General features: G+C 37.7%; 1 protein-coding gene across 1 annotated transcript in view; it reads right to left on the bottom strand.

The window, feature by feature from the left end:
* Positions 1-16,238, bottom strand: part of GALNTL6 (polypeptide N-acetylgalactosaminyltransferase like 6) — an 819,656-nt gene that overhangs the window by 460,757 nt on the left and 342,661 nt on the right. The window lies entirely within an intron of this gene.

Raw genomic sequence — 16,238 nt, forward strand, 5'->3', positions numbered from 1 at the left:
ATTTAATAGCTGGATAATAATTAAGGCTCTAAGGGGAAAAACAACCACAGCTATTCAATGCAATAAATGAAGATTTAATAATAACTCTGTATTGAATACAATTCATAATAAGATTACATTAAGGTCCAAACCAAGACATTATCACATTCCTAATGGGAACTATAAAAATAAATCTCAAGTTGATTTTTTCATCGTTGAAACAATCAAAGAAGGCAAGAAAGAAGTAATCTTTTATCCTTTTTATTCATTATTGAATCTAAGAATTTATTATTTTTAACAATATTTATCAAACAGGTAGATTTTGATGTTTTCAGACAATGAAAAGAATTGGAAAAACCATCAAAATGATACCATAATATAGCATAAAACTGCTGTAGAAAACATGAAACTTATTTTAGTGTAACTCAAATGGCAAAAAATACACATGAAATAGACCTGTCAGGAATTTCAAGAAACTGTAGTGAGATAGATGCTTTCACACATAATGCACACATCTGGGAAAAAGTGCTAGTGTAATTTAGCACACGTGGTCATAATTATGTAGGGCCATCCATTCTTCTGAACAAAGCCAAAGGCCAAAAATTATTGTGCTTTCATATATCGGTGTTCAGGATAATTGCACCTACTGTGCAAACCATCATACCTCACAGTGTTCTGGAAATGCAAGTGATGTTCTCAAGACAAGTCATTTTCTAAACATTAAGACAAGATACTGTTCATATCATTTGCTTATTAATTTAAAAATGCATTTAGATCAATATCTTATAAACAATCAATAGGCTCATGACTTTTTTTTAATTCAGGATATTATGAGGGTACAAACATTTTGGTTACATGAAATGCATTTGCCTCGCTCAAGCCAGGGCTACAGGGTGTCCTTCCTCCATACAGTGTGTCCCGTTTCCATTAGCTGTGAGTTTACATCCCAACCCCCTCTACCTCTCAGCTCCCACCCCTATCCCCCAACCCCCCTACTTGACCATCACCCAGTGAGTATTACTACCATGTGAGCACCTTAGTGTTGATCAATTAATACCAATTTGATGGCAAGTACATGTGGTGTATGTTTTCCCATCCTTGTGATACTTCAAAGGATGGGCTCAATATCTATCCAGGATAATACAAGAGGTGATAGATCACCATTGTTTTTTGTAGTTGAATAGTACTCCATGGTATACATATACCACATTTTATTTATCCACTCGTGTATTGATGGGCACTTGGGTTGTTTCCACATCTTTGTGATGCTATAAACATTTGAGTGCAGATGTCTTTATTACAGAATGTCCTTTTTTCCTTTGGATAGATGTCTAGTAGTGGGATTACTGGATCAAATGGTATTTCTATGTTTAGCTCTTTGAGATATCTCCAAATTACTTTCCACAGGGGTTGTACTAATTTGCAGTCCCACCAGCAGTATAAGATTGTTCCAATCTCTCCACATCCATGCCAGCATTTGTTATTTTGGGACTTTTTGATAGAGGCCATTTTCACTGGAGTTAGGTGATATCTCATTGTGGTTTTGATTTGCATTTCCCTAATGATTAGAGATGTTGATCCCTTTTTTATATATTTGCTGGCCATTATTCTGTCTTCTTTTGAAAAGTTTTAATTCATGTCCTTTGCCCATTTATTGATGGAGTTGTTAGATATTTTTGTTGTTGATTTTCTTAAGTTCTATGTAGATTCCTGTTATCAGTCCTTCATCAGATGTATGTATAGAAAGCAAATATTTTCTCCCATTCTGTAGGTTGTCTATTCATTCTAATGACAGTTTCCTTGGGTGTGCAGAAGCTTTTTAATTTGATCAGGTCCCATTTGTTTATTTTTGTTGCTGCTGTGATTGCTTTGGGGGTCTTCTTCATAAATTCTTTACCTAGGCCGATGTCTAAAAAGGTCTTCCCCACATTTTCTTCCAGAATTCTTAAGGTTTCATGCCTTAGGTTTAACTCTGTTATCCAGTGTGAGTTGATTTCTGTGAGAGGTGAGGGGTAGGGATCCACTTTCAATCTTATGCATGTGGTTATCCAGCTTTCCCAGCACCACTTATTGAATAGAGATTCTTTTCCCCAAGGTATACTTTTGTCTGCTTCTTGTATCTGGAGATCTGGGTTTCTGGCCAGACCAGGCACATTTTCCTCCAGTATTCCAAGAAATAGATTTTCCAACCCTTGGGTATTTTCTTCTTCTCTCTCCGGGATTCCTATAATTCTTATATTTGGTTTCTTTACATAATCCCACATTTCTTGTATGTTCTGTTCTTGTCTCTTGCTTCTGTGCTCTTTTTCTTCATCTGATTTGCTTAGCACATGGGCATTATCTTCAAGCTCTGAGATTATCTTCTCTGCATGATCCATTATATTTTTAAGCTTTTCACTGTGTTTTGAAGTTCCTTGAAGGCCTCTTTCATTTCCAGGATTTCTGTTTGTTTTTTTCATAATATTTCAACGTCTTTAGAGAATTTTTCATTCATTTCCTGTATTGTTCTCATGGTTTCTTTGTGTTGGGTTTCTATTTTCTCTTCAATTCCATTGAGTATCCCTATAATCCATATTCAGAATTCTTCCTCCATCAATTTAATCATTTCATTTAAATTAGTATCTGATTTTGAGGGTCTCATGATTTCTTTTGGGGGTGCATTTCTCTCTGCTCTTTCATATTCCTTATGTTCTTTCTCTGGTTCTTTCTCATCGGGGTAATTCATTGAGAACTGCGAGTGCTAGGACTGGTTTGTGCCCTTAACTTCAAGCCCCCAAAGGACGTTCCTTAACAGCGGTGGGAGGAGGTGCGCTGGTCTTGTATTGCCTCACAGGTATTCTGGCAAGTTGGGTTACCTCTGACCTGCTGTCTTCACCCCTTGCCAGTGGAGATTAGTGAGTTTGGTCCCCCAGCTTAAGCTCCCATGTGGTGAATCGCACCTGTGTGTATACTCACCTGCCCTCTAATAGCTTGCGATGGAGGGCAGCGTGTTGAGCTATGGGGTTACCCTGCCACTGGTTATAGATTGCATGGAGGAGCCAGTTATCAAGGTAATCTGATGCTCCTGTGTTGGTTTCTGGTCCCTGGGTGAGGAATACTAATGCCCTGATCTTTAGGAAGGATCTTGTCACTCCCAAAGGTTACTTGGACCCTATTCCCCCTTAAAGCGGTGGTAGGAGCAAGGCGGATCGCAGCCGTGCCTACCAGCCTGGAATTGTGCGCTTCTATGGTTTCTTGATTTGCCGCTAGGGGGAGCCGCTAATACGTGATCCAGGGCTCTTCCACCACACCTGGGAGGCTGCTCAGCTGACGCAGCTGCTGTGGCCTCTGGCCGGGATTGTCCTTCCCTGACTGAAGCCCCACTGTTGGCGGCCGGCTGGACGCGGGGAGCAGGCCCCGGGGTCACGATCCTACTGGATGACCTAGGCCCGTCTGACATGCCCAATCACTGGGCTGCCAGCTATTGACCCGTGCCAAGGCCCCGCAGATTCACCCCGGTCACACAGGGAAAGTGGCTTTCCTTGCCTCTCCTTACCTCGGGGGTGGAGCCACCACTTTTGGCGGCAAAGTTGCTGCGCTAGGGGAAGGGGCGATGGCCGGCGCGCCCGGCCCCAGCGCCCGGGAATCCTGCGGGTGGTGGGGAACTAGCACTGTGGGGCCGCACTCAAACTTTGCCCAACGAAGCAGGCCCGGCTAGCGGACACTAGGTCGCGGGAGGGACCCAGGCCGGGGGAGCGGAGCTGCCTGAAACCTCAGCCCGCCACCGCGGCCGGGCTGCGGACCCCAAGATGGCGCCTGCCCGCCACAGAGCGCAGGGCCCGGGCGGCTGTTCAGGTGGCGGCGGGTGCCGGACGCGGAGCTGAGTCAACGGGGCTCCCCCTGTCGCTCGCGTGTCACCATCCCGCAGTCCTACGCCTCTCTGGCGGCGGGTCTCGCTCTTTCTGACGCCCCCTGAGCCGGCCTAACCAGCCGCAGCAAGTTCCAGTCAGAGCCTCACCTCCGTTGTTCCGTCCCGCCGACGGCCGGAGGGGCCTGTCCCCTCGCTGCCTGGAGTCCTGGCTCAGACCTGTGCCTCCTCCGCCCCAGCCGCCCTAGCGCACAGCACCGCGAGTTCAAGATGTTTCCGCTATCGTCCCCCCTTCACAGGGCCCGGCACCTCGGGCCGCCATTTTGTACCACCCGCAGGCCGGGGCCGGACCGCGGGGGCGGGGCTCGGGGCGCGGGCAGCGGGGGCGGGTACCGCGGGGAGCGGGGCGCGGGCAGCGGGCGCCCTCCTGCCGCCGGGTCCCACCGCGCTCCGGCCCGGCCCGCGCTCCACTCTGCTGCGCATCTCGCGCTCTCCCGGCTTCCAGATCCTACCTCCCATTCACTGGTTTTCCCCTGCGTTCTGTGTCCCACGCTGTTTCTCTGCAGTTTCACAGCGTTGTTCCTGTGGGGACTGACCGCCCGTGCGCAGCAGTCTGAGGTCTCCACCTCTCCCTGGGAGCACAGGGCCGGGAGGTCACCTCTGCTCCGCCATCTTTAAATGGCTCGTGGCTTTTCAGAGATGTCCAACAGCCGCGTACAGTCCAGTCAGAGAAAAGGGCAGGCGCAAAAGAATGCAAGGCTTACGATATGCAACAAAGGCTTTCTCTTCTAAAAGTGTTTTAATAATATCTATCTGCCTGAGCTCAAATTATTACTACACACGAAATGTAAACGGTTCTTTTCCACTCATTCATTCATTCGAGTCACGATGATTTAATGACAGTTTAAGATCAACCAGGATCCAAAGTGGAAGTAAAACAATGAGCAGAATGTAGTTCTTAACTTCGAGACATTTACAATATAACGGGAGACAGAGAATGACAGAGAGACAGTTACAATTTTGAAATAAAATGGATAGTGTAGAAGTTTAATAGAATGCTATAGGAATATTTAAGAGAGGCTCCGCAACCAATTTAGAAAGTGTTGTAGAAATTTAGGTGAGAGCTGAAGGTGGCCTGTAGAAGGCAGGTGCAAGGTGTACTTAGGAATAGAATTGATCTGGCTTGGTAACTGGAAGTAGTTAAGGAGGGCTCCCATGATGTGGACATGGGCAACTGATCTGATGAAATACAGATTGACAGAGGGGCACAGTGTGTGAGGGGCATATTTGAAGGTTTCAAGGACTGAGGGGGAAGATAATGAGTTCCATGTTGACCAGGTACTGTTGAGGTGTCCGAACAACATCCAGTTGGAACATACAGCACACATATATACACTGCACACACCTATCTGTCTATCAGTCTGTCTGTGTTTGTGTGTAGCTCAAGGCAAAGATCTGTTTTGTTGGAGGAAGAGGCTCGTGAGTGACAGGCTCCAGCAGCTGATGCGGGTGCACCACCAGTATCTCCTTGGCACTCAGGATTCCAGGAGAAGCCAAGAGGGTCCTATTATAAGTATGTTCAGATGGCCAACTGAGTACTTCCATTTCTCCACAAGGGGCAGATCAGTAGTTCTGGGAGAGATTAATATTAGTTCTTGGAGCAAGTATAAACCAATGAAGAATGGAAGTTGGAGAGTAAATAGTCCCTGGAGAGAAAATTCTGAAGTGTGTTCCATACTGTCTCCCAGCGTTTCCCAGGAGGATTGCACCTCCGTTGCCCACAGTGATAAGCAGTTTAGACAATGTACTTTTTATAGGCTACTTTTCCTTTCCTGTCTTCCTTTTTTACATTCTTCCTCCCCTTATGCCCCTGTACTTCCTGTGATTACCTCTCCTAAATTATAGCAAATTTTTGTTTCAGGATCTGCTTCTCAGGAAACCCTTAGAATAGGCATATGTATTATACTGCACTTGACAGCAACTGTCTCTTGAATCAAAGTTCTGATTAAAATTCTTTAAGTAACACTCTTATTTTTGTTGAGTTATAAAGCTTGCAGTTTGTGAAACCTGGAGATATTTTAAAATAAGACTTTCTAAAATATTGTTACATATGCATTTCATTATTTCTTTCAACTTTTTAATTATCACTAGTGTTCTATTCCCAGTCATCTTTATGCCTTTGAAATAAAACTATCAGGACTTTACACAGTGTATATATAAAAATGTATTCTAATTAGTGGACTATTAGTAGTAAAGTTACCCTCTTTATATTAATAATTTATTTTTTAAATTAGACTACATTACAAACTCCTTGCTATCTCATGCCTGATAATTATTTTTCAAACATTGAATAATCACATTTTATTAATCAGATTATCTAAGTTCAAATGACAGCTTTGTGAGACAATGGACAAGTTATTTAACTTCAATAAGATTAGTTTTTTCAGATTGGGTAGTGTGGGAGCATATTTTTTAAAAAAACCTTCTTCATAATGTGTTAATGAGAATTAAATTAGGTAATACATGCAAAGCACATTATACAGCATTGTATCTGATAATATCTGATGATAGCAAGAGTTTGATAAATACTATCATTATTGCTGTCATTGTTGTGTAAATTGTTATTATTGTATCTGTCAGATCCTCCATGGAAGGAGGTAGGGAACTAGGAGAGACAGGAACTAGGAGAGACAGGAACTGCTGAAGGGAAAGTGAGAGACACAGGATACAAGATGAATAAATAAATTGTGGTCTGTTTCCTTAAGGAGTCACAGACCAGTGAACAGACATATAAAATGATTAGACTCAAAAGAGACAAGTGACATAATAGATGTCACACAGGCATTGATAGCCTCAAGTGTGACTAACTTTGTCTGAAAGAATAAGGGAAGTCGTTATAGATGAGTCTGTAGGTTGAGAACAGATAATGCAGGATCTTGAAAGCAATTCTAAGGGATTTGGACGTTACCCTGAAGTCAACATGAAGCATTTCAAATGCTGTTAATCACGAGGAAGCCTGAAACACGTTTACATATTCCTCTGGCAGCAGGACGGGCAATGCACTGGAGATGGCAGAGACTAGAGGTAGAAAGATTAGAGGTTGTAATAGCTCTGGCAAAAATAATAATGAGGGCACAGATCTGATTTTTACTCTAAGGAAAACCAGCCTCGTTGTAACAAACAGTATTTAATCTGATTGAATTATATTCAGTCATTCTAACACTTAAGCTGCTCCAAGGGAAATTGTATTCACTACCAAAGTCAGACATTGGATTTGAGAAGTTGTGATCCGGGTGACTGCTCCTCTGTGTTACTGGAAAGAGTGAAGCATATCCAGGGCATCATTAAGAATCTGCACTTGTATATTCTAGGTTCAATGTCAAGTCAGGTTGAAAATGAAAGTTTGTTAAATATGAAGACAATTTATCAATGTAGAACTGAGGTGAAGAAATAAGTAAAATAAAGTCAAACACAGTTTATGTGTTTATGGTTACAATTATGTAGCAAATTTATAAATATAAGAAAAAATAAGGACAAATTATAACATTTTTTGTGACAAATTTATAGGGATGGGGTAAAATGCCTGTAATGATTGCATTTCATATTGCTGCATTATTTTCAGATTAGTATTTGCATAAAAGTAACTTTAGGAATGGCTCAGAGATGAGGACATCCCTTTGTGGAGTAACAATTTACCAAATTGGTGGAAAATTCATTCTTCACATTTTAAATGCCCCAGGAAGACAAAAGAAATAGTTTAAATTATTTCAAAATATAGTTGAGAGAAATGACAAATTGTGAAGGCATTTAAAAAGCTGACAAAAAACCAAATTGGTCTATAAACATTCTGCTAATCCTTTCAGAGTAATAAAATAAACTTCAATAGCAAATTTCTCATACTCTTCTATGTTTTTCCAAAACAGAATAAACAAAACATTTCTGATATTCTATATTGCCATTTGCTAAACCAAGAAATTTAAAGAATATACTTAGTTTAACAACATTGTTTTCTTTAAAATATACTTAACATTTGTTCCTTTCATGTTTATATTAATTTATCGTTATTATTTCAATTTCACAAAATAAGTGATTATTTCAATAGAAAGAGAACAAACAATAAATTTTAATTACAAATATACAAAATAAGTACCAGAATTATTAGTGAGTTATTTTTTGTATGGAAGATATTTTAGTATCTATGAAGCAATATCAACATTTATATTGCAGGAATTTGAGTGACTGTCATTTGAGGTTCTTAAGATCTTCATGAGCTCCCTACTGTCATTTAAACATTTCTTCTCACTGCCTATTGCTGTGTGTTTATTTATGGAAACAATGTCAAAACTCACATTTTTAAAATTCAAACTCTGGGATTGTAGCACTGAGCAAAATGTTTGGATAAGAGTATTTGCATATTTCAATGCTTAAATCATACAGTTAGCTTGTGCAAAGTATGAATTAATTCTTTGTTTTTGTTTTATTTTGTTTTCTATTTTTATAACAATATCAGTCAGGATGTTACGTTGTGGTAATAATCACCCTCAGATTTCAATGGCTTTAAAATAATGAATATTCTCTTTCTTGCTTCCTTTACCTGTCCAGCCCTGGTTGGGAGGAGGGTCTCTGCTCATCACAGTCAGTGAGAATAGCTAACTTCTTGACCATTGTCAATCACTGTGCCAGATGGAAATGAGAACACTAATGGATCTTAAGCTGGTTAAATTATTTGTCCTTAAGTGGATATATTGCTGTCTGCTTGCACCTCATTGGTCTGAACTATGCACACAGCCCCCAGGGCCTGGGATATGCAACGTTATAGTTTACAGGGATATAATCAGGAATATTTTGGCAAATGGCCCTAATGAATATGACCATTTTGGTCTTTTGCCTTCTTTAAAATTAAAAAAAAAGAACAACTTAACTACCTGTTAGACTACATTTAATAAAAAAAAATGAAAGAAATTCACTTTTTTCAAAGACAAAAAACTTAACTAATATTTACGGAAGCACAGCAACAGAGGGCTTTAGAGCTGCAACCTTAAGAAATCATCTAGTCTAGTTCCTTGCTTAATTGGAACTGAGGCTTTTAGAATTTTAGAAGGTTGGACATAAGTATTTTACAATCTAATTGGCAAAGCATTGCACTGGGTGCAGAAGCGACACATGATGGGGCACTGCTCCTGACCTAAGAGTGTTACAGTATGTTGAAAGGTATGTGTAGCTCAAAAAGCAAGATAACACAACCAAAGAATGAGAATCCAGTGTCCTTCACTTTTGATTACATATCTTTAGGAATTGTCATTTCATCATTGGCCTTTGAAGACATCTTTATATTAATCAAATTAATTAAAGTTATATAAATACTATAATATTTTAAGGAGGGGTAGGCAATTACTTAATTAGTTTAAACATTTTTGTGAAGTGTATACTCTGTCCTCAATAAATGTTTTGGCAAATAAATTATTCAATGTATATGAAGAAATACCTATCACAAAAAATTTATGACGAACTATCATTTGAATAGAGGCAGTGGGAGCCACTAACATTACACTATCAGTTGGGTAAAGTAAGTAGACAATAGTGCCCACTATATATAATATTCCTTCATTAGTTTTGCATTATTTTAATAAAAAAGAGATTTTTCCTATGTATACCTAATATTATTATATTCCTAGGTAAAATTATCATGGAGATTTTCTCTTCTAACCAAATGGAGTAACAAGGATCATATTTACCTTTCCATGTTACTCAAATAAACAAATAGATTTTTAAATATGAAACAATGGTTTTCAAGACATTGAATGTCAAACAAAAAAAGATAGTGGTCCTTCAGAAACAGGAAACAATTTCACCTGCCTATACTTTAGCCTAAGATTCCAGGCCATTCCTACTTACACTATTCAAAAAAATTGAAGAGGTGCAAATACTTACAAACTCATTCTATGAGATTTGCATCACCCTGATACCAAAACCAGACAGAGAGGCAACAAAAAAAATTTATAGGCCAATATATATGATGACCATGGATGCAAAATTCCTCAAGAATATACTACCAAACTGATTTCAACAACATATTAAAAGATCATTCACCCTGGTCACGTGGGCTTTCTCCCAGGAATGCAAAGATGGTTCAACATATGCAAATCAATCAATGTGATACATCATATCAACAGAATGAAGGGAAAAAAATCATATGATCATTTCAACTGATGCTGTAAAAGCATTTGATACAATTCAACATCCCTTCATGAAAAAAACTGTCAAAACCTGGGTATAAAAGGAATTTACCTCAACACAATAAAAACCATAAATGATAGTTTCATACTGAATAGGGAAGAACAGACGGCCTTTCCTCTCAGATCTAGAACAAGACAAGGATGCCCACTTTCACCACTGTTATTCCACATAGTACTGGAAGTTCTAGCTAGAGAAATAAGACCAGAGAAGGAAATAAAGGGCATCCAAATTGGAAAGGAAGAAGTCAAATTATCCTTGTTTGCAGATGATCTTATATCTAGAGATACCTACAGACTCCATAAAAAAAAGTTACTAAAACTGATAAACAAATTCAGTAAATTTTTAGGATACAAAATCCACATGCAAAAATCAGTACCATTTCTATATGCCAAGAGTAAACAATCTGATCAAGGAAATAATCCCATTTACAATAGCTACAAATACAATAAAATATCTAGGAATAAACTTAGCCAAAGAAGTGAAAGATCACTATAATGAAAACTATACGATATTGATGAAAGAAATTGAAGATGACACACACAAAAAATGGAAAGATATTCCATATTCATGGATTGGAAGAATCAGTATTGTTAAAATGTCCACACTACCAAAAGCAATCTACAGATTCAATGCAATCCCCATTAAAATACCAACAACATTCTTCATACAAATAGAAAAAAATGATCCTAAAATTTATATGGAACCTTCAAAGATCCAGAATAGCCAAAGCCATCCTGAGCAAAAAGAATAAAACTGGAAGAATCACATGACCGGACTTCAAATTATATTACAGAGCTGTAGTAACAAAAACAACATGGTACTGGCATAAAAACAGACACATAGACAAATGGAACAGAATCGAGAATCCAGAAATAAATCCACACATCTGTAGTAAATGTATCTTCAACAAAAGTGACAAGAACATACGGTGGGGAACAATACAGTCTCTTCAATGAATGGTGCTGGGAAACTGGATATCCATATGCAGAAGAATGAATCTAGACCCTTATCTCTCACCATATGCAAAATGGATTAAAGACTTGAATATAAGACCTGAAACTATGAAGCTACTAAAATAAAACACTAGGGAAATGCTCCAGAATATTGGTCTAGGCAAGCACTTCTTGAGTAATATTCCCATAATATTTTGTATTTTCAACAGAAGTGGAGAATTTAGTTATTAATCACATACTTTTAAAATATTTTGTTTATTATTCTGGCTTAAATTTAACCACTTATAATAACACCAGTACCTCCACATCTATAAGGTCCCCCTTTGAACCACAAATTCCCTCAGTCTATATAGTTATTAAGTTCCTCAACTTCCATCTTCTCTTCAACAGTATTAATTTAACTCAAGACACTACAATACCATCAACATTTTTCTTGCCAAAGCCACTAATGATTTCCATGTTGGCAAAGTCCATTATGTTTGGCAGTCTCTACCTTGTGAAATTTTCCAGAAATATTTGGCACTTTCACCTTTCTCTCATGTTAAGCACTCATGCCTCTGTTTCAAGGAATAAAAACTCTCTCGCTTTCTCTCCCCATGCCTCCTCAGTCTCTTTTGCAAAACAGTCCCTCCTTTCTTACAAAATTTTCACAGAATTTTTTTTGAATAGATATTTCTTCCTTTTCTCTGCCCTAAGGACCACTTCCAGAGACTTTTTTCATATAATAATTTTCACCAGTTTCACTGGGAAGCAGGTCAGTAGAGTGCCTTATGCTGTCATGCCAGAAGTCAGTCTCTGGGTGACTTATCTTTATAAACTCAGTTAAGTGCCTGTCATTCATATGGTTAATAAATGATGGTCAAATTATATTTAAAAAAACTCAGATAAGAGCCCATTTATTGTTGAAAAATACTTAGCATTTTTAATTATGGTGAAGTATGTTTTAAGAATTATTTAAAATAAAATTAATTGAGAAAATTTTTCTTTGTAAAATCAAGTACAAAATTACCTGTGAAGTGAATATTTCAGAACAAAATTAATAGTTTTTAAATGTATATTTGAAAATGTCAAAGTCAAGAATCTTAATAAATGAGATAGATTTATGTAAATTTTAAATGATTTCCTCTGTAATATGCAACATGTACATTGGTGAGTCAATCAGTTCTGTTTAATGATTAAGTTCAAGACAATCCATGATATATCTACTTACTCTTTTAAGTTAGATGAGTAAAGTTGAATTACATTTACAGATTGTCCTTTGGCCACAACCAATTAATAAATGCCACTGTTTGCCTTTGCAATCTAACCTCTAATGATTACTCTAACAGTGGTTTAAGATTGCACGCTCACTGGTTTGGAAATGAATCTCCAGCCTTCTCTTGAAAATGGCAGAAGTTTCTCTCTTAAGTCCTTTATTGTACGTAGTGTGAAATCTTAATCACTACCTCTCATTTCAGTAAGTGTCATTACATCAAATTTCCATTTTCCTCTCTTTAAAGAATTAAAGTCGTGAATCTGTTTCTCAAACTTATGCTAGCTTTGTTTTGTTTGATTTCTATCATATAAGCTTACAAAGGATGTATTTTGAAATTCAATAGACATGATATTGAAGCAGCTATAGTTTATTTTTAGAAGTTTTATTTTTGTTTCATGGTTTGCGGTTTTCTTGCATATGGACAATTTTTACACTGTCACTATTTTAGGCCCCCTTATAATTGTCCTCATCTGCCTTTCAAAGAATTGGCTTTATCATTGGTCATTAACACTCCAAAAGCTAAATGTCTGGCAACTCTTAAACTGTTATCTCTCTTAGGAAGGTTTTCATTTCAACAGGGACACATGGTTAGTTATAGTGATAAAAATCTCTTTCATGTCTTTGAGGCTTTACTCAAAGGATAAGATGTATATGTAAAGTTTTTGTTATTTCATTACGGCTTTTTGTATGACCCTTTGAAACACATTTATGTACTAATGTCTATGTTATTGTGCATAAAGTCAGTTCTTAAAAAATATTGAAGAATACTCCCTTAAATAACAGTTTTGAAAGATTGCTTCTACCTGTTTCTGACCATTCCTTCCTCCACACTGCTGCTTATGATTTCGTTGTTTTGCTGTTTTTAGTCCTATTTAGCCATACCTTAGGCTGGAACAGTGTTTGAGTCAAAGAATACACTTCCCATCTCTGTCTCTGTGGTAGTATTCACAACTGATTGAAGTGCATGACTATTTCAGTTTATTTTGCTCCTGAATTCACTTGTAAACTTATTGAATAAAGGTATTTAATCAATTTCACAAAATGATCACAACAAAAATAGAAAAGGAATTCAACCATGCCATTCACATTTTTATGTATCTTTCGAAATTGAGAAATAAAAAAAATTATCCTTGTACATTTTTTGATGGTTAAACCCAATATGTTTTTGTGAATGAGTTCTAGAACTAAATATAGCAGAGTCAAAATAGATCACATTTTTCTGTTTTACATAAAATTACAATAAATATCATTCTAAGTGTATTTACTAAATCTTAGTTAAAAGAAATTGAACACATGATTATTTTTTCTAATAAACTCAAAATTTCCTCATAAAACCTAATTATATATTTACAATGGAAATGTGAGAATTAGAGTACACTGGATCTCCTTCTATTTTGCATCTCCATGATATAACTGGAAAAGAAGGAAGGGGCTCAAGAAAATCAGTATCTGAAGAAAAAGACAGTAACTAAATAGATCATGCTGTAGCTGATTTGGAAAACCTGATCCCAATTTTAATAATCTTAATTAAAAGTGGGGGACATGAACAAAGTGTGTATCTCCACCTGGTGACGCAGGTTCATAAAAATTCAAAATGCCAAACTGACTCGATCAGCCTCACAGTGCACATCACAGAAGTCGATATTCTTAGAATTATTATTCAACATGCTTCCTGAAAGGCAGGAGTATTTAGCATATAAGGCACTGAAAAATCAAAAATTTACTCAAAAGTCTGTACATATTGAGAAATTGCCTTTTCTCTTCGTATACAAAGTAAACACTGTACGCTATCTATCGAGGGAGGAGGCGCCTTTCCTGGACAGATGCTCCCGTGTGGCGGGACAGTCATCAGATGAGGGCTGCTGGCCTCCCTCCATGCTCTCAGACATTCTTTCCAGGAGAAAAGAGACATGATTAATGAGCTGCGGTTTCGGAGCTTCCCATAACTTGGCTCGGCTCCTTCTCCAATTTTCTGTTTTGGGATCTGCCTGCCTGCAGAGACCAGTCGCCGTCCTCTGCCCCGCATGTCGTAAGTTTTACAACTGCCCGTTGTCCTGCACGGGCAGTGTCTGGGACTCGAAGGCTGAATGTGCCTCATTCTGGAGTTCAGTGTTAGGTTTCATACCTGGCCTGCCTAAACCACGCTCACCAATAGAGTCTCACCAGCAGTAAAGGGAAAATTCAATAGCAAATCATTTCTGGGATAGTCTCTCATGGTTTTGGCACTATAGGGAAAAGGATTGTGATATATTAGTCTGATATAGCTGCAACACTACTGAAAGCAAGCATATCATCCAAGATGTTGTAAACATCCTCTTATTGTGTCAAGAGATGAGTTATCTGAAGTTTTTACTCAGCACTCAATACTCTGTTTATCATCAAAGTCATGAAGCTAAAAGTATTGTTATCTCAGCAATATCAGCGATATGAAAAAGAAATAATAAACGAAAAGGAAAAGCCACAATACAAAGTAAGACTATTTTAATTTTAAAATATCTAGCTACTCAGCCATCTTAGAAGTGCATCTCAAGGAATATGTATGTGCATGAATATTTATCTGTATAAAAATGTGTACTTTTATAATATATCAGCAAAAAAGTGGAGCTAATGTCAAAGATGCATTTACCTGAATCCTCTGTGAAGCCTACCTCAACTTTCCTATTATAATAGCTCTTATGTCTCCTAATCTCAGACACTTCCTTTTTCCATAGGTGTGAATTTTTCTTCCATACATTAACTATACCATGCTTTGGGGAGTATTTCTGATAACTTGTGATGAATTTTTTTCATATCTAGGAAGCAATACTTGCTAGAATAGTCTTCAATATTATCTGAATAACAATATATTCATGCATAAGTTTATCAGAGCTCTCTACTATGCAGGCCATTCTTACATAGTTCTCTATTTCCATATTTCATATGTATTTTGTATTTCAAATAGATGTCTTATGTCTCCCATCTGGAACTGGAAGTCAAGTGAGATCTTCTATAGAGTACAAAGAATACATGATGCATCCCAAGTTGGTGACTGAATAAAAAAACAACACACAATCAATATGCAGATGGAGAAAAAAATTAAGCATGGCACAATGAAGCCAGGCCGGCAAGCTGTGCATTGACTAGACATTTCCCATGCAGAAGCATTTATTATTAGCATTGAATTGAATAAAATATAAAGACAAGATGTTCAAAGGACAGATTTCAGGCCAAGAGTAGGCACTATGGATACAGACATGACTTGGCCTTAACAGAAGGAAGGGACAAGTATTTAAAATACATAGAGTATATCCTCAAAAAAATAAAAAAATACAAATTCAACAAAAAGTGTAGGACTAGGAGTATGCGTTAAGAGGTGAAAAATTTGACAATATCAAAGCATAAATGATGTGGAAAAGCTAAAACACTTTGTAAGACAGAGAAATGCTTTTAGCACTTGGAAAATATGTAATAAATTTGAAAACGTAAGTGAAAAGCTTGAAATTTATTATTAGGATAGCAGTAAGGTTGATCAAATTATTGCACACACGCCAAATAATTGTGCTTTATCTATGGCTCCTGCTTATGAAAGTCTGTTACTGACTCTGAAATACAAAGCCAAAAGAAAGCAGTTCATTTTTATACTAGTGAACAAGTTTGGAGTAGAAAAAAAATTTTCTAAGTGCCTGCGGATTGAAATTTCTAAAATAATTTGTCCTAAATATTCTTCTCAGTGGACTAGAATGTGCATTAAGCATGTCAAAAACACCTAGAACCATGAACTTTTTACTAAATGTGAGAATGTGAAAGCGTCCTTACACGGTGACCTATAGTGTCGCACAAGGTCCCAAACGCTACTAATATGTCTTAGAATGAAGATCAAGTTAAACAAATTTGCAAGATTTTATTCCCCAGGATGTTCCATTGCAAAATCCTAGAGGGAATCCCTCCTGGTACTCTGAGCCTGCAGTTTCAATTGGCTGACTAGATA

Source organism: Lemur catta, chromosome 5 (genome assembly GCF_020740605.2).
Source record: "Lemur catta isolate mLemCat1 chromosome 5, mLemCat1.pri, whole genome shotgun sequence".
Taxonomy (NCBI): Eukaryota; Metazoa; Chordata; class Mammalia; order Primates; family Lemuridae; genus Lemur; species Lemur catta.